Source organism: Scyliorhinus torazame, chromosome 11 (assembly GCF_047496885.1).
Source record: "Scyliorhinus torazame isolate Kashiwa2021f chromosome 11, sScyTor2.1, whole genome shotgun sequence".
Classification (NCBI taxonomy): Eukaryota; Metazoa; Chordata; class Chondrichthyes; order Carcharhiniformes; family Scyliorhinidae; genus Scyliorhinus; species Scyliorhinus torazame.
The window spans coordinates 134056384-134077534 of NC_092717.1; the positions used below are offsets into that span (position 1 = coordinate 134056384).

Consider the following 21151-nt stretch of genomic DNA (forward strand, 5'->3'; position numbering starts at 1 on the left):
ACTTCCGGTGACGGGATGTGCTTCGCGGATGCACAAAAGGTAGCTCTCCTCCTAAAAACCCCAAATTAGGCTCTTTTATGCAAAATAGCCCGATAAAACTGGGAAACAAGTATCCTCTCATCCTACCTAACAACAGCACAAGAGGCGATGCCGAGTCACAGGAGCTTCAGAGGCTGCAAAGAAACAAAAAGCGTCAGAACCAGGAGAAACAAGCAGTCGAGACAGCAACACTCGAGGTGACTACGTGCTGGTCACACCAGAAAGAGAGGGGTCGGGAAACTGCACACCAGAGAGTGGATGGAGGAAATTCCTCACCAAGGTGCTAAGGGAGGAAATTAAGACCAATATTAAAGCGGTAGTCAGGATGGTGTTCACGGAGGCCCTGGCCACCATGCAGGTGACTCTGGACAAGGTAGAGAGAAAACTAGAGGCCAGGGGAACACCATCAAGGAATTGGAAAAAGCCTCAATGAATCAGAGTGACTGGATTGCCACCCTAGAGATGGAAATAGCGAGGATTGTGACAACGCAGGGAAATCTAAAGGGGAAATTAGAGGACCAGGAGAACCGATCACAGAACCAGAACGTAAGGATAGAGGGCCTGCCGAAGGCAACCAAAGGCAGGGACCGACCGCACGGTCTATGTGGCCCAGATTTTGGGAAACCTGGTGGAAAGGGACAGCTTCACCAACCCGCCAGACATAGACAGAGCCCATTGGTCGCTCCGGCCAAAACCCAAGGCCGGAGAGCAGCTGAGGGTGATAATTGCTAAAGTGCACGGGTACCAGGACCAGGAAAGAATCTGGCACTGGGCCAGGTAAACAAAGACTTGCAACTGGGAAGGACACCAGATCAGGATATATCAAGACATTGGGGCTGACCTGGCCAAGAGCCGGACGGAATTCAACAGAACGAAGGCAGCTCTGTGCAAGAGCAAAGTGAAGTTTGGGATGCTGTACTCGGCCAAACTTTGGGTCACATTCCAGTGCAGGGAGCACTTTTCACGACCGGTGCAGGATACATTTGTCGAAGAAAATAGGCTGGGAAAACAGCAACAAAGACAATGGTGAAAACATCACCCTAAGAGACTGAAATGATCTGAGAGAAGCTGTGCGTGGGACGCTACTGTCTCGCTCTGAATCTGGGAGCTACAACATAGGAAGGAAGGGGTGAGGGCAGCGGAGCACAGGAGAGGGTGAGGAGGATGAAAAGAGGAGAAACCATATAGCGGGCAAAGAGTAGGCCCCAGGAGGGGAGCCACCACACTAGTAGGAAAGCTAGCACCAGGAAAATGTGTGAGGGTGGGGGTGCCCCGCAGAGGAGAGATGGCCTTGCGATGGGGAGATGTTACACCACCAGGGGCTAGGGGGATAAATGGTGGGGGGGGGGGGGGGGGGGGGGGGGGGGGGGGGGGGGCGAAAGAGTAGGAAGAGGGTACGACAATAGGATCAGGAGGGAGAAGACGGGTCGAAACAAAAGCATAAGGGAAACAAGGGGGGGAAGGGCTCTTGGATGGCGACAGCAGGCCACAAGTGAAGATATGGAACAAAATGGCAATGTAAACAGCCACTTTGGAGGGTCCCCAAACAAAGGGAAAACCCGGAGTGCAGGGGCTCATCCACATGGCGTGCACGCAGTTGGTGGCCATGTTGGATGGTGCCTAGGCAAATGGAAACCCCAGAGCGCAGGGATGCAAAAACCCCCATCAGAATAGTCACCTGGAGCATCAGGGAACTTAACGGGCCAGTGAAAAGATCCAGTGTCTTCCCCCACCTGAAAAGTATGAAAGCTGACATAGTCTTCCTCCAAGAGACTCACCTGAGAGAGGAGGACCGACTGCGGGTAAGAAATAGCTGGGTGGGACAGATGTATCATTCTTGCTATGAGACCAGAGCTAGGGGGCTAGCCATATTGCGAAATAAGAGGACATCATTTACCGCCACAAGGACGGTTACGGACCCAGGGGCGCAATACGTCATGGTCAGCGGTGTCCTGGAAGGGTCACCAGCGGTCCTGCTTAATGTTTATGCTCCAAACTGGGACAGCATGGAGTTGATAAAGAAGACCATGGCGGGAATCCCCGATATAAATATCCATTAATCATGGACTAATCATGGGCGGGAACTTTAACAGTGCATAGGACCCAAGGATCAAACCCCAAATCAGGGAAAATGTCAAATATGGCAAAAGAACTGAACACATTTATGGAGCAGTGGAACCATGGAGGTTCACATATCCAGGGGAGAAGAAGTTCTCCTTCTTCTCCCAAGCACACCGGGTGTTCAGCGCATCAACTTCTCTGTAGTGGGGAAATTGGTATCTCCAGGGGTAGTAAGAGCGGAATACTCTGCAGTTGTAATCTCCGACCATGCTCCACAATGCATGGATGTGAGGTTGGAGACGGGCCATGCTCAACGCCACCCATGGAGGTTGGACATGGCTCACAATGCTGATAAGGCATTTTGCAAGAAAATAGCACAGCCATAGATGGGTACATCTAAAATAACCAGAATTGGGAAGTCTCACTCTCCACTATCACCATTCCTGTCTCACCAGCAGAACAGACCCAGCAGAGGTTGCGGCAAAGTGGTATACGGGAGGGAGTTCCGCTGGGAATCCTTAACATCGACTCTGGACTCCATGGAGTCTCATGGCTTCAGGTTAGACATGGGCAAGGAAACCTCCTTCTGATTACCATGTACCGGCCACCAACAACTGATGAATCAATGGTCCTCCATGTTGAACACCACTTGGAGGAAGCACTGAGGGTGGCAGTATATGTTCTGTTTGGGGGACTTCAATGTCCATCACCAAGAGTGGCCCGGTAGAACCACCACAGACTGAGCTGTCCGGGTCCTAAAGGACATAGCTGCTTGACTGGGACTGCAGCAGGTGGTGAGGAAACCAACAAGAGAGAAAAAACATACTTGACCTCATCCTCACCAACCTGTCTGCTGCAGATGCATCTGTCTATGCAATATCGGTAGAAGTGACCACTGCACAGTCCTTGTGGAGACAAAGTCTCATCTTCACATTGAGGATACCCCCCATCGTGTTGTGTGGCACTACCACTGTGGTAAATGGGATAGATTTCTAACAGACCTAGCAGCACAAGACTGGGCATCCAGGTGGTGCTGTGGGCCATCAGCAGCAGCAGAATTGTATTGAACCACAATTTGCAATCATATGGTTCAGCATATCCCCCACTCTACCATTACCACCAAGCCAGGGGATCAACCCTGGTTCAGTGAAGAGTGCTGGAGAGCATGCCAGGAGCAACATCATGCATACCGAAAAATAAGGTGTCAACCTGGTGAAGCTACAACACAGGACACAGTGTGCCAAATAGCATAAGCAGCAAGTAATAGACGGAGCTGAGTGCTTTGACAACAAATGCATCAGATCTAAGCTCTGTAGTCCTACTACATCCAGCCGTTAAAGGTGGTAGACAATTAAACAGCTCACTGGAGGAGAAGTCTCCACAAATATCCCCATCCTCAATGAAGGAGGAGCCCAGCACATATGTGCATAAGACAAGGCTGAAGCATTCGCAACAATCTTCAGTCAGAAGTGCCGAGTGGATGATCTATCTCGGTCTCCTCCGGAGGTCTCCAGCATCACAGATGTCAGTCTTCAGCAAATACGATTCACTCCACGTGATATCAAGAAATGGCTGAACGCGCTGGATACTGCACAAATATGGGCCCTGGCAATATCACGGCAATTATACTGAAAACATATGCTCCAGAACTTGCAGCACCCTTAGCCAAACTGTACCAGTACAGCTGCAACACTGGCACCTACCCAGCATTGTGGAAAATTGTCCAGGTGTGTCCTGTAGACAAGAAACATGATAAATCCAACGCAGCCAATTACCGCCCTATCTGCCTATTCTCCATCATCACCAAAGTGATGGAAGGAGTCATCAACGGTGCTATCGGCACTTAATCAGCAATAACCTGCTCACAGACGCTCAGTTTGGGTTCCGCCAGGGTCACTCAGCTCCTGACCTCATTGCAGCCTTGGTTCAAACATGGGCAAAATAAATGATTGCCAAAGGTGAGGTGAGAATGACTGCCCTTGACATCAAGGCAGCATTTGACTGAGTATGGCATCAAGGAGCCCTAGCTAAACTGGAGTCAATTAGAATCAGGGGGAAAACTCTCCGCTGGTTGGAATCATACCTCGCATAAAGGAAGATGGCTGTAGTGGTTGGCGGTCAATCATCTCAACTCCACAACATCACTGCAGGAGTTCCTCAGGGTCGTGTTCGAGGCCCAACCACCTTCAGCTGCTTCTTGAACGATCTCCCTTCCATCATAAGGTCAGAGGTGGAGATGTTTGCGGATGTCTGCATAATGTTCAGCATCATTCGCGATTTGCCAGATAATGAAACAGTCCATGTCCAAATGCAGCAAGGCCTGGACAATATCCAGGCTTGGGTTGACAAGTGGCAAGTTACATTCATGCCACACAAGTGCCAGGCAATAACCATCTCCTACAAGAGAGGATCTAACCACCGTCCCTTGATATTCAATCGCATTGCCATCGCTGAATCCCCCACAATCAACATCCTGGGGGTTACCATTGATCAGAAACTGAACTGGATTATCCACATTATTACTGTGGGTACCAGGGCAGGTCAAAGGCTAGGAACCCAAGGCGAGTAACTCATCTCCTGGCCCCCCCAAAACCTGACCACCATTTACAAAGCACAAGTTAGGACTGTAATGAAATACTCTCCACTTGCCTGGATGAGTGCAGCTCCAACAACACTCAAGAAACTCGACACCATGTAGGACAAAGCAGCCGTTTGATTGCTCCCCCTTCCACAAACATTCAAACCCTCCACCACTGATGAACAGTGGCAGCCGTGTGTACCATCGACAAGATGGACTGCAGTAACTCATCACGATTCCTCAGACAACAGCTCCCAAACTCATGACCACTACCATCTCGAAGGACAAGAGCAGCAGATACCTGGGAACTCCACCACCTGGAGGCCCACCTCCAAGACACTCACCACCCTGACTTAGAAAAATATTGCCTTTTCTTCACTGTTGCTGGGGCAACATCCTGGAACTCCCTCCCTAACAGCACGGTGGGTGTACCTACACCTCAAGGGACTGCAGCGGTTCAACCATCGCCTTCTGAAGGGCAACTAGGAATGAGCAAAAATGCTGGTCTAACAGCGATGCCCACATCCCGTAAACAAATAAAAAAAAGGTTCTGGAAGGTGCTGAAAGCCGTGATTAGGGGTGAGATATTCGCTGATAAAGCACGCAGAGACAGGCAGCAGAGGGCGGCTAGGCAACAACTGGTCGATTCCATACTGGGGATGGACCGGCCATACTCTAAGGCCCTGACCATTCAACTTCTGGTGGAGAGGAAAAAGCTACAAATGGACTTTGACCTGCTCTCCACTTTCCACCAGCTCTTCCAGACACAAGGGCCTTCTAAGAATATGGAGACAAAGCCAGCCGCCTGCTGGCTCACCAGCTGAGAAAGCAGGCAATCATGAGGGAAATAGCTCAGACCAGGGGCAACAATGGCAGAGTAGTAACCTACCATAAAAAGGTCAACGAGGCATTCAAGGCCTTCTACCGGGAACTGTACACCTTAGAGCCCCCCGATGGGGACTCGAGGATGAAGCAGTTCCTTGATAGATTAGACAAGCCAGTCATGGGGGAGGATAGAAAGTGGGGGCTGGAAGCAGCACTAGAACTAGGAGAAGTCATGGAGAGCATCAACTCCATGCAGATGGGGAAGGCCCCGGGACCAGATGGATTCCCGGCAGACTTCTACAAAACATTCGCACCAGTACTGGTTCCGCACTTGCAGGAGATGTTCACAGACTCGCTAACAAGGGGCACACTGCCACCAACGCTAGCACAAGCCTCAATCTCGCTGATACCCAAGAAAGCCAAAGACTCGACTGAATGTGAGTCCTCCAGACACATTTCACTCCTCAATGCAGACGTGAAAATACTGGCCAAGATCTTAGCCAAACGATTAGAAAACTGCATGCCAGAGGTGGTCGCAGAGGATCAGACAGCTAACATCAAGCACCTGCTGAGTGTAATAATGACCCCCCGGAGAGAGAACACCAGAGGTGATCATCATCCTGGCACAGAAAAGGCAGCATTGAATGGAAGTGTCTCCTGGAGGTACTGGAGCGGTTTGGGCTCGGAGCAGGGTTTACCACTTTGGTGCAACTCCTGTACAGCGCTCCCATGGCAGGGATGCCCGCTGTTCCTGCTCCTTTTTGCCCTGGTGATCAAACCACTGTCGATCGCCCTCAGAGAGGCGAAGAATTGGAAGGGGACCCAGAGAGGGGGCAGAAAGCACAGAGTCTGCTCCTCTACATCTTGGACCCCAAAAGCAGAATGAAGGGCATCATGACTCTCCTGAAAGAGTCTGGATCCTTCTCGGACTACAGACTCAACTTGAGCAAAAGTGACATTTTCCCAGTGAACCTGCAAGGGAGAGGGGCAGGACTGGAGGAACTACCATTTAATCAAGCCCAAAATAAATTCCATACCTAGGGATCCAAATTGGCCATGACTAGATACAGGTCCACAAATGGAACCTGGCTAGTGTGTGTGTGTGTGTGTAGGGGGGGGCAGGGGGGGGGGGGGGGGGTTGCGTAAAGAAGGACCTGCAGTGGTCCTGGTTGGGAGGGTACAGACGATCAAGAGGAACATACTGCCGAGATTCCTCTTACTATTCAGATCCATTCCGATCTACATTCCCAAGGCCTTTTTTACCACAATAGACAAAATGATGGTGGCGTTTGTGTGGGTGGGGGTATGAATCCAAAAATCCCCAAGCGGTTTTACAGAGAAAGAGAAGCATGGGATGCCTGACCCTCCCTAACTTGCAATACCACCACTGGACGGTCACAGCGGAAAGAGGGAGAGGATGGATAAGAGAGGCAGAAGGAGAATAGGTAAGGATAGAGGGGAGTTCCTACAGAGGAACGTTCCTCTGGGTACTTGCCATAGCAACACTCCCATCCCCGCAAGCTAAGCACTCTAAAAGCCCAGTGGTAATAGCCAAGCTCTGGTCATGAAACCAGCAAAGACAGCACTTCAGCCTGACCGAAATGTCCACCATGACACCCATCTGCAACAACCACAGGTCCATGTCAGCCACACTGGATGTCACCTTTAAATGGTGCAGACAGGACGAGGGGTCATTGACAGTTAGGGACTTCTATACAGATGACAGACTAGTGACATTATAAGAACTGACGGAAAAGTTGCAACTGCCCAAAGGAAATAAACTACAACATTTACAAAACAAAAAACCTCGTCCGCAAGGAGATGACAACATATCGACGGATGCAGAGACATTCAATGATAGAGGAACTGTTGGACTCGGGTGACTTAGGTGGGGGAACTGCAGGGACATGTATGAACAACTGTTAGAAGAGGCACGTACCCCACTGGACGAAACATGGGATAAATGGGAGGAAGAACTAGGGTTAGAAATAGAATGGGGACTCTGGAGCATAGCACTGAATAGGCAAACTCCACTTCCACATGTGCAAGGCTAAGTTTAATGCAGCTGAAAGTGGTACACGGAGCACATATAATTAAAACCCGAATGAGCAGGTTCTTCTCAGAGGTGGAGGACAAATGTGAACGGTGCCAGGGAGACCTGGCCAACCACACCCACATGTTCTGGGCATGCCCCAGACTCGCCGGGTTCTGGACAGCCTTCTCTGAGGCAATGTCAAAGATTGTGGGGGTGAGGGCAGAGCCGTGCACAAGAGTGGTAGTCTTCAGGGTATCAGGCCAGCCAGATCTCTTCAAGGGGAGGGGGGGCCGACGGCTTTGCATTTTCCTCCATAATCGCCCGCAAAGAATTCTGCTCAGCTGGTGATTAGCAGCACCACCCAAAGCTGCAGACTGGCTGTCCAACCTGTCAGAATTTCTCCAATTGGAGAAAATCAAATTCACCATCCGGGGGTCGGAAGAGGGCTTCCCCAAGATGTGGAAGCCATTCACCAACCTGTTTCAGGACCTGTTTCAGGACCTGTTTGTAGCCAAGAGCCAATAGAGCGTTGTGGGGGGGGGGGGTGAAACAGACGAGCCATGGATAGGAAAGGGAAGAGAAGGGGGAGCAGTGGAGGGGGGGAGGGGGGGTGTAAAAACCCACAAGAAGACCGAAAATGCAAGGGGCTCAGAGGCAAGGGAATAAACCCAAGGGCAAAAAGAAGACTAGAGGGCGTAATTACAAACGATAAAGCACAAGCCAGGGCCAACAACAGGTAATGCAGCAGAGTCCACAGCCACCAAAGAGAGACGAAGCAGCCAGCTGTAAATATATACAGCGGACCGAGTCTGTTCACACTCTTTACTATTATTGTTAAATTTCTTTGTTTTCTTGTAACCCTTGTATTGTATAAACTAGAACTGCATCCGGATTACTTTCAGTGAAATACTACTCGCTGGTATGACACTTGTAACTTAATGTTCAAGCTAGAAATATACAATATAAAATGAATTGTCAAATATATAATGTGAAAATCCAATCATAACACTTTTGAAAAAGCTTCGTCTGGAGCTTCACATTTCTGGTCTGATCCAGGCTGGGAAATGTCCATCGCAGCTGCACCTGGAGGCCGTGCAGGATCTCAAACTCACAGCACAGATTGAGGTGATTTGGCCTAAATCTGCAGCTGCTCTCTGAAGGAGCAATTCACCTAGTGCCTTTCCCCCATCTTTTCCTTATAATCCAGTGCTTTCTTCCTCTAGAATGCCTCAATTGAATCTGCCTCTATTACTCTCTCAGACAGTGCATTCCAGATCTTAACCACTCGCTGCGCGAAAAAGCTCCTTCTCCAGGTTTCTTCTCACGCCTCCTTTGCTTCTATTGCGAATTACCTTAAGCCTGTGCCCTTCGGTTTTGATTCTTCCACCTAGTGGACACAGTTTTTCCAGATCTATTCTGTCCAGACCCCCAATGTTTTCGAATATAATATCCCCTCTCAGCCTTCTCTCCTCCAAGGAAAACAGTCCCAACTTCTCCAACCTACCATCACAGCTGAAGTTCCTCATCCCTGGAACTATGGTTATGAATCTTTTCTGGACTTCCGGGTGCGGCTATGCAGAGCTAGGTCGCATATTCGGTAGCTCCCGCTTGGAACGGTCTTTTGGGCTCTTTTACAGGGCCCCCACGGCATTTGTTTGACATTTCCCGGTGTGGCAAGAAGGCTGCAGCATTCCCCTGACAGTGTCCCCCAGGAATGTTGTGTCTTTTGGCTACCAGACCCGGCAGAAACAGTAAAAGATTTGGCTTTGGCTGCAGGTTTAGACAAAAGCCTCTTCCAGCATGCAGGCGGGGGAAGGGCAAGCTTAAAGCAGCAATCTGACTTGACTCTATCAAAGGTGAATTCTAGCAGCAGAGGGAACAACTGTGAAAAGATCTACCAAGGCCATTGAAGAAGCAGGGACGAGGCTTCCGGTGGCGGCCATGGAAGAGTAGGTCGCGCATTCGGCAGCTCCCGTCTGGAACTGACTCTCAGACCTTTTTCAGGAGTTTCCATAGACTTTATAAACGGACCAGAAGTGTAACGGCCAAAGGAGCGGCACTGGAGCAACGGGAGAAGCAAGGGAAAGAAAACAAAATGGCGGCGGCCAGGGACAAAGGGGAGCTGCAGGAGTTCATCAAGCGCTGCTTCAAGGAGCAGCGCGAGGAGATGCGCAAGGAGATGTTGGCGCCTATGCTTTCGGCAATTGAAGGACTCGGGATCACCCAGAAGGTCCACGAAGCTAAGATCCAGGAGGTACAGAAATGAGTCAGTCAGAACGAGGACGAGCTCGTGGGCCTGGCGGTGAGAGTGGAGCAGAACGAGGCGCTACACAAGAGGTGGGCGGGAAGACTCGAAGACCTGGCGAACAGGTCGAGGAGAAAGAATCTGCGAATCCTGGGTCTCCCTGAGGGAGTGGAAGGGGCTGATGCTGGGGCATACGCGAGCACGATGCTCGAGGCGATGATGGGCACGAAGGCCCCTTCGAGGCCACTGGAGTTGGACAGGGCACATCGGGTGCTGGCGAAGAAGCCCCAGGCAAATGAGCCGCCAAGGGCGATGGTGGTGAGGTTCCACCGGTTCACGGACAGAGAGTGGGTCCTGAGATGGGCCAAGAAGGAGCGGAGCAGTAAGTGGGACAATGCAGAGATCTGAATATACCCGGACTGGAGCACGGAGGTTGCAAAGCGGAGAGCGGGTTTCAACCGGGCCAAAGCGGCGTTGTACCGGAAAGAAGTGAAATTCGGAATGCTGCAGCCAGCGCGACTGTGGGTCACATACAAGGGCCAACACTATTACTTCGAAACGCCTAAAGAGGCGTGGACCTTTGTACAAGCCGAAAAGTTGGACTCTAACTGAGGGTTTGTGAGGGTAGGGGGGATGTTTGAGGTTTGATGTGTGATGGTTGTTGTATATAGGGGGTCAATCACGCGCAGGAAATGTTACATGGGCTGGGGGAGAGAGACAAGGCCATGACAGGAGCTGCACCAGAGGGGGCGGAGCGGGCTTTGGAAAGCGCGGGGTGTTTTCCCGCGCGCGGGAAGAAAGGCGGGAAGGGGAACGAAAGAATGCATATGGATTGGGGGACTCCCACGCGGGGAGGTCAATGGGACAGCGGGGGAAGCCGGGGTCAGCAGGCGTCAGCTGACTTACGGGAGTGACATGGGGGGAGCAAAAAAGCTAGACAGGGGTCTAGCGGGGGGGAGGGGAGGGGGGAAGGGGGGGGGGGGGAAGGGTTGCTGCTGCACTGGCCGAAAGGGAATGGGACACAAAAGAGGTGGTCGGGACGGGGATCCCCCGTCTGGGGGACTGGAGGGTGAGGGAGGCGTGGACACGGGACTGGCCCAGAAAAGGAGATGGCTAGTCCGCGGGGCGTGGGGGGGGGGGTGAGAGCCCCTCCAATCCGGCTGATAACGTGGAATGTGAGGGGCCTGAATGGGCCGGTGAAGAGGGCTCGAGTGTTCGCGCACTTAAAGGGACTGAAGGCGGACGTGGCCATGCTCCAAGAGACACACCTGAAGGTGGCGGACCAGGTCAGGCTAAGAAAGGGATGGGTAGGACAGGTATTCCACTCGGGACTGGACGCGAAGAATAGAGGGGTGGCAATATTGGTGGGAAAGCGGGTGTCATTTGAGGCCAAGACTATTGTAGCGGACAATGGAGGGCGATATGTAATGGTGAGCGGTAGGCTGCAAGGGATGTGGGTTGTGTTGGTAAACGTATACGCCCCGAACTGGGATGATGCAGGATTCATGAAGCGCATGTTGGGGCGCATTCCGGACCTGGAGATAGGAGGCCTGATAATGGGAGGGGACTTCAATACAGTGTTGGATCCAGCACTAGACCGCTCCAAATCAAGGACTGGAAAGAGGCCGGCGGCGGCCAAGGTACTTAGGGGGTTTATGGATCAGATGGGGGGAGTGGACCCATGGCGGTTTGCAAGGCCGCAGGCCAGGGAATTTTCTTTCTTCTCCCATGTACACAGAGCCTACTCACGGATAGATTTCTTTGTTCTGGGTAGGACGCTTATCCCGACGGTGGAGGGGGCGGAGTATTCGGCTATCGCCATTTCGGACCATGCCCCACACTGGGTGGAACTGGAGCTGGGAGAGGAGAGGGACCAGCGCCCGTTGTGGCGGCTGGATGTGGGACTGCTGGCGGACGAGGTGGTGTGTGGGAAGGTGAGGGGGTGTATCGAAAGGTACTTGGAGGCCAACGACAACAGGGAGGTGGGGGTGGTATGGGAGGCGTTGAAGGCGGTGATCAGGGGAGAGCTAATTTCCATTAGGGCTCATAGGGAGAAGACAGAGGGTATGGAAAGGGAGAGGTTAGTGGGAGAGATTTTGAGAGTGGACAGGAGATACGCAGAGGCCCCGGAGGAAAGATTACTTGGGGAAAGACGACGGCTCCAGACGGAGTTTGACCTGTTGACCACAGGGAAGGCGGAGGCACAGTGGAGGAAAGCGCAGGGGGCGACCTACGAGTATGGGGAAAAGGCTAGTCGGATGCTGGCACACCAACTCCGTAAGAGGATGGCAGCGAGGGAACTAGGGGGAGTCAAAGATGGAAGGGGAGCCACGGTTCGGAATGCGACGAAAATAAACGAGGTATTCAAGGCCTTTTATGAAGAGCTGTACAGATCCCAGCCCCCAGCGGGGGAAGAGGGGATGAGACGATTCCTAGATCAGCTGAGATTCCCGAGGGTGGAGGAGCAAGAGGTGGCTGGTTTGGGGGCACCAATTGGGTTGGAGGAGCTGAGCAAGGGTTTGGGGAGCATGCAGGCGGGGAAGGCCCCGGGACCGGACGGATTCCTGGTGGAGTTCTACAGGAAGTACGCAGACCTGTTGGCCCCGCTACTGGTGAGGACCTTTAATGAGGCAAGAGAGGAGGGGACCCTGCCCCTCGACAATGTCGGAAGCGACAATTTCTTTGATCCTAAAGCGGGACAAGGACCCACTGCAATGTGGATCGTACAGGCCGATCTCGCTCCTCAATGTGGATGCAAAGTTGCTGGCAAAAGTGCTGGCCACGAGGATCGAGGACTGTGTCCCGGGGGTAATCCACGAGGACCAGACGGGATTTGTAAAGGGCAGGCAACTAAACACCAATGTGCGGCGGCTCTTAAACGTGATAATGATGCCATCGGAGGAGGGAGATAGTGGCAGCTATGGACGCGGAGAAGGCCTTTGACCGAGTAGAGTGGGAGTACCTCTGGGAGGTGCTGCGCAGGTTTGGGTTTGGGGTAGGGTTTATCAATTGGGTTAAGCTCCTTTACAGAGCCCCGATGGCGAGTGTAGTGACGAACCGGCGGAGGTCGGAGTACTTTCGACTGTACCGAGGGACAAGGCAGGGGTGCCCCCTGTCCCCCCTGTTGTTCACATTGGCGATCGAACCACTGGCCATGTCATTGAGGGAGTCTAATAAATGGAAGCGGGTGGTCCGAGGGGGAGAAGAGCATCGGGTGTCGCTGTATGCGGATGACCTGTTGCTGTACGTGGCGGATCCAATGGAGGGGATGGTGGAGGTCATACAGACTCTAAGGGAGTTTGGGGAGTTTTCGGGCTATAAGCTCAATGTAGGGAAGAGTGAGCTCTTTGGATTACAGGCGGGGGACCAAGAAAGAGGGATAGGGGACCTACCGCTGAGGAGGGCAGAGGGGAGCTTTCGGTATCTGGGGATCCTACATAAACTGAATCTGACGAGGTTGGTGGAGCAAATGGAGGAGGATTTCAAAAGATGGGACATGTTACCGCTCTCGCTGGCGGGTAGAGTGCAGTCGGTCAAAATGGTGGTCCTTCCAAGGTTTCTGTTTGTGTTTCAGTGCCTTCCCATCGTGATCACTAAGGCCTTTTTTAAGAGAGTAGGCAGGAGTATTATGGGGTTTGTGTGGGCGAATAAGACCCCGAGAGTAAGGAGAGGGTTCCTGGAACGCAGTAGGGACCGAGGAGGGTTGGCGCTGCCAAACCTGGGGAGCTACTACTGGGCAGCAAATGTGGCGATGATCCGCAAGTAGGTTATGGAGGGAGAGGGGGCGGCATGGAAGAGGATGGAGATGGCGTCCTGTAAAGGAACGAGCCTGGGGGCGTTGGTGATGGCACCGCTGCCGCTCTCGCCGACAAAGTATACCACGAGCCCGGTGGTGGCCGCAACGCTAAGGATCTGGGGCCAGTGGAGACGGCACCGGGGTGCAATGGGAGCATCGGTGTGGTCCCCGATCAGGGGTAACCACCGGTTTGTCCCGGGGAAGATGGACGGGGGGTTCCAGAGCTGGCATCGGGCGGGGATTTGAAGAATGGGGGACCTGTTCATCGACGGGACGTTTGCGAGCCTGGGGGCACTGGAGGAGAAGTTCGAGTTACCCCCGGGAAATGCCTTTAGATATATGCAGGTGAGGGAATTCCCGTTGCTCCCGGCACAAGAAGTTCAAGATAGGGTGATCTCGGGTGTATGGGTCGGGGAGGGCAAGGTGTCGGAAATACACCAGGAGTTGAAAGAAGAGGGGGAAGCGCTGGTAGAAGAGTCGAAGGGTAAATGGGAGGAGGAGCTGGGGGAGGAGATCGAGGAAGGTCTGTGGGCTGATGCTCTAGGTAGGGTTAATTCCTTCTCCTCGTGTGCCAGGCACAGCCTGATACAATTTAAGGTGGTCCACAGCGCACTTGACGGGGGCGAGGTTGAGTAGGTTCTTTGGGGTAGAGGACAGATGTGGAAGGTGCTCAGGGAGCCCGGTGAACCATGTCCATATGTTTTGGTCATGCCCGGCACTGGAGGGGTTCTGGAGAGGAGTGGCGGGAGCAATATCTCAGGTGGTGAAAGTCCGAGTCAAGCCAAGCTGGGGGCTAGCAATATTTGGAGTAGTGGACGAACCGGGAGTGCAGGAGGCGAATGAGGCCGGCATTCTGGCCTTTGCGTCCCTAGTAGCCCGGCGAAGGATCTTGCTAATGTGGAAGGAGGCGAAGCCCCCCGGCCTGGATAAATGATATGGCTGGGTTCATAAAGTTAGAGAGGATTAAGTTCGCCTTGAGAGGGTCTGCGCAGGGGTTTTACAGGCGGTGGCAACCGTTCCTAGACTATCTCGCGGAGGGTTAGAGGAAGGTCGGTCAGCAGCAGCAGCAACCTTATGCGGGGGGGGGGAGGTCCTGGGAGGTGGGGGGGAGAGGGGGGACTGCCTGGGAGGGTGGATGAGCAAGAGATAACATGAAGGGTTGGGGAAACTGGCACGTACGGGTGAGGGCCAGTGTACAAATCTGTGTAAATATATAATTTTGCCATGTATATATCTTGCTCTGCGCGATTTCTCGTTTTTTTTTGTTACGGGGGGGCGGGGGTTATTGTTTGTAAGGGAGAAAAATTGTGTTAAAAAACTTGAATAAATATATATTTTTTTATAAATGAATCTTTTCTGCACTCCCTCCAATGCTTTCGTATCTTTCTTAAAGTGTGGTGCCTAGACACGATGCAATACTCCAGTTTAGGCCAAACCAAATAAAAGTTTAACATCACTTCCTTACTCTTGTACACTATGGCCCTATCAATAAAACTGAGGGCACTGTAAGCTTTATTAACTGCTTTAGCAGCAGCTGGTGTCACTGCTGCATCCGCGAGATTGGGAGCTTCATGGAGAGCACATTTATAGTTGTGGTTACCCTGCAGTTTAAGAGTACGCAAGGAGAGAGAGAATGGCTGACCACCAACGTACGAACATGCAATCCAATGAAGCGATGCCACATCAGAGGCGGATCGGAGGGGTAGCCACTAGGTTCAGTGGTGGGGGGGAGCGGTTAGGGGTCGTTGGTGTGTGGGGGGTGTCGGATAGGGGTCATCAGAGGGTTGGCGTTGTAAGGGGTGCAGTTCAGGGAAATAGATGACGGTTGGGGGAGTAGTCAGCTGGTCGGGCCGGGAGTTTTGGTGGGGGGGTGTTTATCGTATGGTCAGGAGGGCAATCCGAGGATGGGGGACAGGAGTTTGATGAGGTGCGACAATACTGTTAGTCTCTCTTTTCTTCTCACTACGTCACCATTTCTATTTATACTGGTACTTATTCTGATTTGTGTTTGAATTGTCAATCTTCCTGACTCGTTTGCCTGACCTGGTGAACCTTCTGTCAATGCCTTTTGCAGAAAGCTATGCCACTAAAATAAATTGTTCCTGTTGTATTTTCAAACTGCTACAGAAAGAAACAACTATTATGCCAGATTTTATCAAGAGTTTGGTTGGTGACCTTTGATCTTTAAAGGATATGAGTCAGTTGCGGTGCCATGCTGTGCATTTGCTGTTTGTTTGGCATGAGACTCCTGCACAGGTTGGAGTAGTCTGTACATTTTAAAGGTTAGAACTAATTTATGTTACTGTGTCTCTGAGCTTTCTGTACAAAGTTAAGCCCCATCTCTTCTTCCTGTTCTTCGATAGTAAATATGCAAACAAGCTTACTGACTGTGTCTGGCAATATTCCATCCTGTGTCTGCTCAAACTGTGATGCAGAATGGAGTCAGAAGCCACAGGATTTTAGCCAGGCATCAACTAAATTGGAGAAAATTGATAACTCACTAATGCCTATGGGTTAGGGTGCAATTATTGATTTCGGAGAACAATTTTATGAGTCCAGCTGGAAAATCAAGACCAGTGCAAACCCTGAACTTGTGATATGTGCTCCCAGCAGGCCAGAATCCCAGCAGGGAGTGACCACGTGAAAATTACCCCAATAATATGAAACCAAATTCTTAACGTCAGTAAAACTGAAAAAAATTGTAAGTTTGCAAGTTTTTGTAAGTGTCAAGTAGTTAACTCTCAATATATTTTCCGACAACTTCCGGTGGCAGCCATGGTGTGAGTCGCAGCTCCCGCTCGAGGCTGTTTTTTTGGACCTTTTCCCAGTTTGTAGGGTGGATGTTTTGCGGAAAAAGGGCAGAGGGGTGATTGGAGAAAGGTTTGACTCCACTGGTGGGGCTGGTAGATGGATCCACGGACCAGGAGTGAGTCAAGAAAAAAGGAGCAGTTGGAGAATTTTCATGTGACACAAGGTCAAGGTGGCGGAGGGTCAAGGGTCTGCTTTGCCTGCCCAATGGTCGCGGGACCAATTGGTGGACGTTTTAAATTAAAAGTTTAGCCGACAAGAGGAGGGAGGCCCAGGTGGACCTAGCCAAGGCGGTAGAACTGTTGAAAGCTGGAATTGACCATGTGGAGCAGAGGTTGGCATCCCAGGGCCAGGCTATTCGGAAAGCGGAGGAGGCAATGGGGCATCACGAGGATCAGCTTGCCTCGTTGGCGGCCGAAATAGGTGTGAAGCGGGAGACTCTGAAGCGGCTAAGGGAGAAGGTGGAGGCTCTGGAGCACACTCCCGGAGGCAGAACTTAAGATTGTGGGGATGGTTGGAGGGAGCGAACACTGGCACGTACTTTGCCAAGATGCTGGAAAAGTTGATGGGGGAGGAAGCCTTTGACCGGCCCCTGGAGGCCGACCGAGCGCACAGGGAGTTGATGAGGAAGCCACAGGTGAATAAGGTGCGACTTCACCGGTTCCTGGACAAGGCAGAGGCAGACAAGGAGGTGCACCTGGGAGGGGAGGGAGCATTGAGTGTACCAGGACCTGGGCGCGGACCTGGCAAGAGGAGAGCCGGCTTAATCGGTTGAAGACTGCTCTCTTTCAAAACGGGGTGCTTTGGGTGACTTTTAACAGCCGAGAACATTATTTTGGAACACCAGAGGGGGCGATGGAGATTTTAAGAGACAATGGACTGGCTGATGAAGGAGGACATTGAACTGTGGAGGAGAGGTGAGGAGATAAGTGCTTTTTCTGTTTTTTCCTGTATCTTTTTTATCGGTGGTTGGAGAACTTTTGTCCTTCGAGATGTTTTGTTGCGATTGAGGGTGAGTGCACCTTATTTTTTCTTGTTGCATTGGTGGTTACGAGATGTGCGAGCGGTGGGAGGGTAATTAGCGGGGGGTAGGAGACTTAGGCACCTTGGGTGGGGCTGCCAGGCTAGTTGAGCGGGCTAGTTACCAGGAGCGCAGTGGGGGTGACCAATGTGGTTAGTACAGTAGAGGGGGATGGGGTAGTTTTGGTTAAGGGAAGGGCGGAGGGGTGAGCTGCTGACAAAGGTGTTGTTGCTGTGGCGTAGCGTGGGAGGGAGTGGTGACGGTGGACATCTGAGGGTGGGCCTGGAGGGGGCATGGCATGGGCTGGGAGCTGACCCAAGAAGGGGTATGGTTGATTGGCAGGGGAGAAGGGTGGGGTGCCCTCCGACCAGGCTGGTCACATGGAACGTGAGGGGGCAGAATGGGGCCCTTAAATGGTCGCTTACCTGATGAGTTTGAAGGTGGACGTGGCTTTCATACGAGAAACACATTTGAGGATCGGGGTTCCGACAAGGCAAAGGAAAGGGTGGGTAGGGCATGTCTTTCATTTGGGATTAGACACGAAGATGCGGGACATAGCGCTGGTGGTAAATAAACCGGTGGCATTTGAGGTGGGGAATATAGTAGCAGATTTGGGGTGAAGGTTCGTGATGGGGTTCACCAGTGGTCCTGGTAAATGTTTATGCCCAAAATTGGGATGATGTAGAGTTCATGAGGCGAGTGCTGGGGAAGATTCCGGACCTGGACTCGCACCGACTGATTATGGTGTGGGAGCGGACTTGAACACGGCTATTGATCCAGGGTTAGACTAGTCGAGCCAGAGGTCGGGGAGGGTGTCGGCGGTGGCGAAGGAGCTGAAAGGATTAATGGAGTGCATGGGGGGAGTGGACCCGTGGAAGTTTGGGAGCCGAGGGCAAAGGAATTTTCGTACTTCTCCCATGTGCACCGGGTGTACTCTCGGATTGATTTTTTTGTGGAACTAAATTATACAGGTGAGGTCTCGGCCACCACGCTGTGGGAGGCACTCAAGGCAGTGATTAGGGGGGAGTTTATATCGATCTGGGCATATAGGGAGAAGGAGGAGCAAGCAGTGATGGCAAGCTTGGTGGACGTGATCCTGCAGGTGAACAGTAGATATTCGGTGGCTCCAGAGGCAAGATTGTAGAAGGAGAGGCAGAAGCTCCAGATGGAGTTCGGGTTGGGGTCCACGGGGAAGGCAGTAGGGCAGTTGTGTATGGCCAGCCGGGCAGTGTATGAGTAGGGGGAGAAGGCTAGCAGGATGCTGGCCCACCAACTGAGGAAGCAGAAGGTGGCGAGGGAGATTGGTAGGGTGAAGGACTGTATTTTGGAGGGGTACTGGATCCGCTGGGGGTGAACGGGGTAGTTGAAGAGTTTTATAGGAGGCGTTATAAATCGGAACACCCGACTTGGGGGGGGGGGGGGGGGGGGCGGGGGGGGGGGGGGGGGTTGCAGTGATTCCTGGACGACGGACTGGAGTTCCTCAAGGTGGAGGAGGGCCTGGTACAGGGGTTGGGAGCACCTATCAGACTGATGGAGGGTAAGGAGGCGATGCAAGCAGGGAAGGCACCGGGCCCAGATGGTTTTTGGGAGATCTGGAGCCCCTGTTGGTAAGGGCATTTAATGAGATGAGGGAGAAAGGGGAGCTTCCCCCTGAGTTATCGCAGGCCTCAATAGCTTTAATCTTGAAGAAGGACAAGGATCCGGAGCAGGGTGGGTCTCACCGCCCGATATTACTGCTGAATATAGACGGCAAGTTGTTGGCAAAGAACTTGGCCTCGCTGATTGAGACTGTGTGCCGGGAGTGATAGGAGAAGACCAGACGGGGCTTGTAAAGGGGAGGCATCTGGCGGCCAATGTTAGGCGTCTGTTGAACATTATAGTGATGCCTTCGGAGGGATGGAATGTGGAGGTGGCGGTCGCTATGCACGCAGAGAAGGGGCGGGATTCTTTGTGAACCGGCAGGGCGTGAACCACTCCGGCGTCGGGCCGCCCCAAAAGTGCGGAATCCTCTGCACCATCAGGGGCTAGGCCGGCGCCGGAGAGTTTGGCGCCACAACAGCCGGCGCGGAAGGGCTTGGCGCCATGCGAGTTGGCACTTGCGCGGGAGTGCCAGAGTGTGCTGGCGTCATCCCAGCGCATGCACATGGGGGTTCTTCTCCGCACCAGCCATGGCGGAGGTTGACAGCGGCCGGTGCGGAGGGAAAAGAGTGCCCCCATGGCACAGGCCCGCCGGCGGATTGGTGGGCCCCGATCGCGGGCCATGCCACTGTGGGGGCACCCCCCAAGGCCAGATCCCCCCCCCCCCGAGGACTCTGCAGGCCGCCCGTGGAGCCAGGTCCCGCCGGTAAGGACCTGTTGTGATTTCCGCCGGTGTGCCCTGCCAAACACGGGTGGCCACTAGGCCCATCGCGGGCCGGAGAATCGCCGGGGCGGGGGCGCTGCCAGCAGCCGCCGACCGGCGCACCGCGATTCCCACCCCCGCCAAAACCCCGGCGCCGGAGAATTCAGCAGCCGGCGGGGGTGGGATTCACGCCACCCCTCCGGCGATTCTCCGACCCGGCGGGGGGTCGGAGAATCCCGCCCAAGGTCTTTGATCGGGTAGAATGGGAATATTTGTGGGAGGTACTGAGGCTGGCTGTGTTCAGGTGGGGTGTTATGAACTGGGAGTGTATCAGGAACTGGCAGCATGTGTAAGGATGAATCGGGTGAGTTCGGGGATGAGGCAGGGATGCCCATTCACCCCATTGCTCCTTGACTTGGTGATACAGCCACTGGCAATGGCGCATAGAGCATCAAGGGTATGGAAAGGGATTGTGCGGGGTGTGGGGTAGAGCATAGGGTCTCACTATATGCTGACAACCTGTTTTAAATATCGGACCCATTGGAAAATATTGGGGTGACCATGGACACGTTGGTGGAATTCGGCCAGTTTTCTGGGTATAAGTTAAACATGGGGAAGAGTGGGGTCTTTCCGATCCAGGCAAGGGGGCAGGGGAGGAGGTTGGGCGAGCTACCGTTTAAGGTAGTGTGGACAGTTTTAGGTATCTGGACTTCCAGGTAGCACGGGGATAGGAGCAATTACATAATTTGAATTTGGCCCCATTGGTGGAGCAAATTAAGGGGAATTTTAAGAGTGGGACGTGTTCCCGCTGTCATTGGCGGGGTGGGTGCAGTCCGTGAAGATGACGGTACTCCCGAGGTTTTGTTTTGTATTCCAGAACCTTCCGATTTTTATCTCAAAGGCCTTCTTTCGGAAGATCAATACATTGATCTCAAGGTTTGTGTGGGTGGGTAAAACCCTTCGGGTGCAGAAGGTGCTGGGGCAGGGACGTTGGGGGGGGGGGGGGGGGTGGATTGGCCTTGCCAAACTTAATGAATTATTACTGGGCGGCAAATATTGCCATGGTAAGGAAGTGGGTAGTGGGGGAGGGGTCGATTTGGGAGTGGATGGAGGCAGCCTCGTGTAAGGGCACTATTGGGAGCACTGTTGATGCCGCCTCTGCCGTTCTCTCCGGTCAGGTACTCCACAAGTCTGGTAGTGGTGGCGGCCCAGAGGGTGTGGAGACAGTGGCGCCAGCACTGAGACTGGAGGGGGCCTCGGTTTGGGCTCCGATCTGTGGGAATCACAGGTTTGTCCCGGGGGGGGGTGCTAGACGCGGAGTTCCAGGGGTGGCGGTGGGTGGGGATTGAGTGGTTTGGGGACTTAGTCATGAGGGGCAGCTTTCCGAGTTTGGAGGGACTGG

General features: G+C 52.9%; 1 protein-coding gene and 1 long non-coding RNA gene across 6 annotated transcripts in view; one reads left to right on the top strand and one right to left on the bottom strand.

The window, feature by feature from the left end:
• Window positions 1-21151, top strand: part of st18 (ST18 C2H2C-type zinc finger transcription factor) — a 575669-nt gene that overhangs the window by 340450 nt on the left and 214068 nt on the right. The window lies entirely within an intron of this gene.
• Window positions 1-21151, bottom strand: part of LOC140385537 (uncharacterized) — a 248878-nt gene that overhangs the window by 75669 nt on the left and 152058 nt on the right. The gene's annotated exons all lie outside the window — the stretch shown is intronic.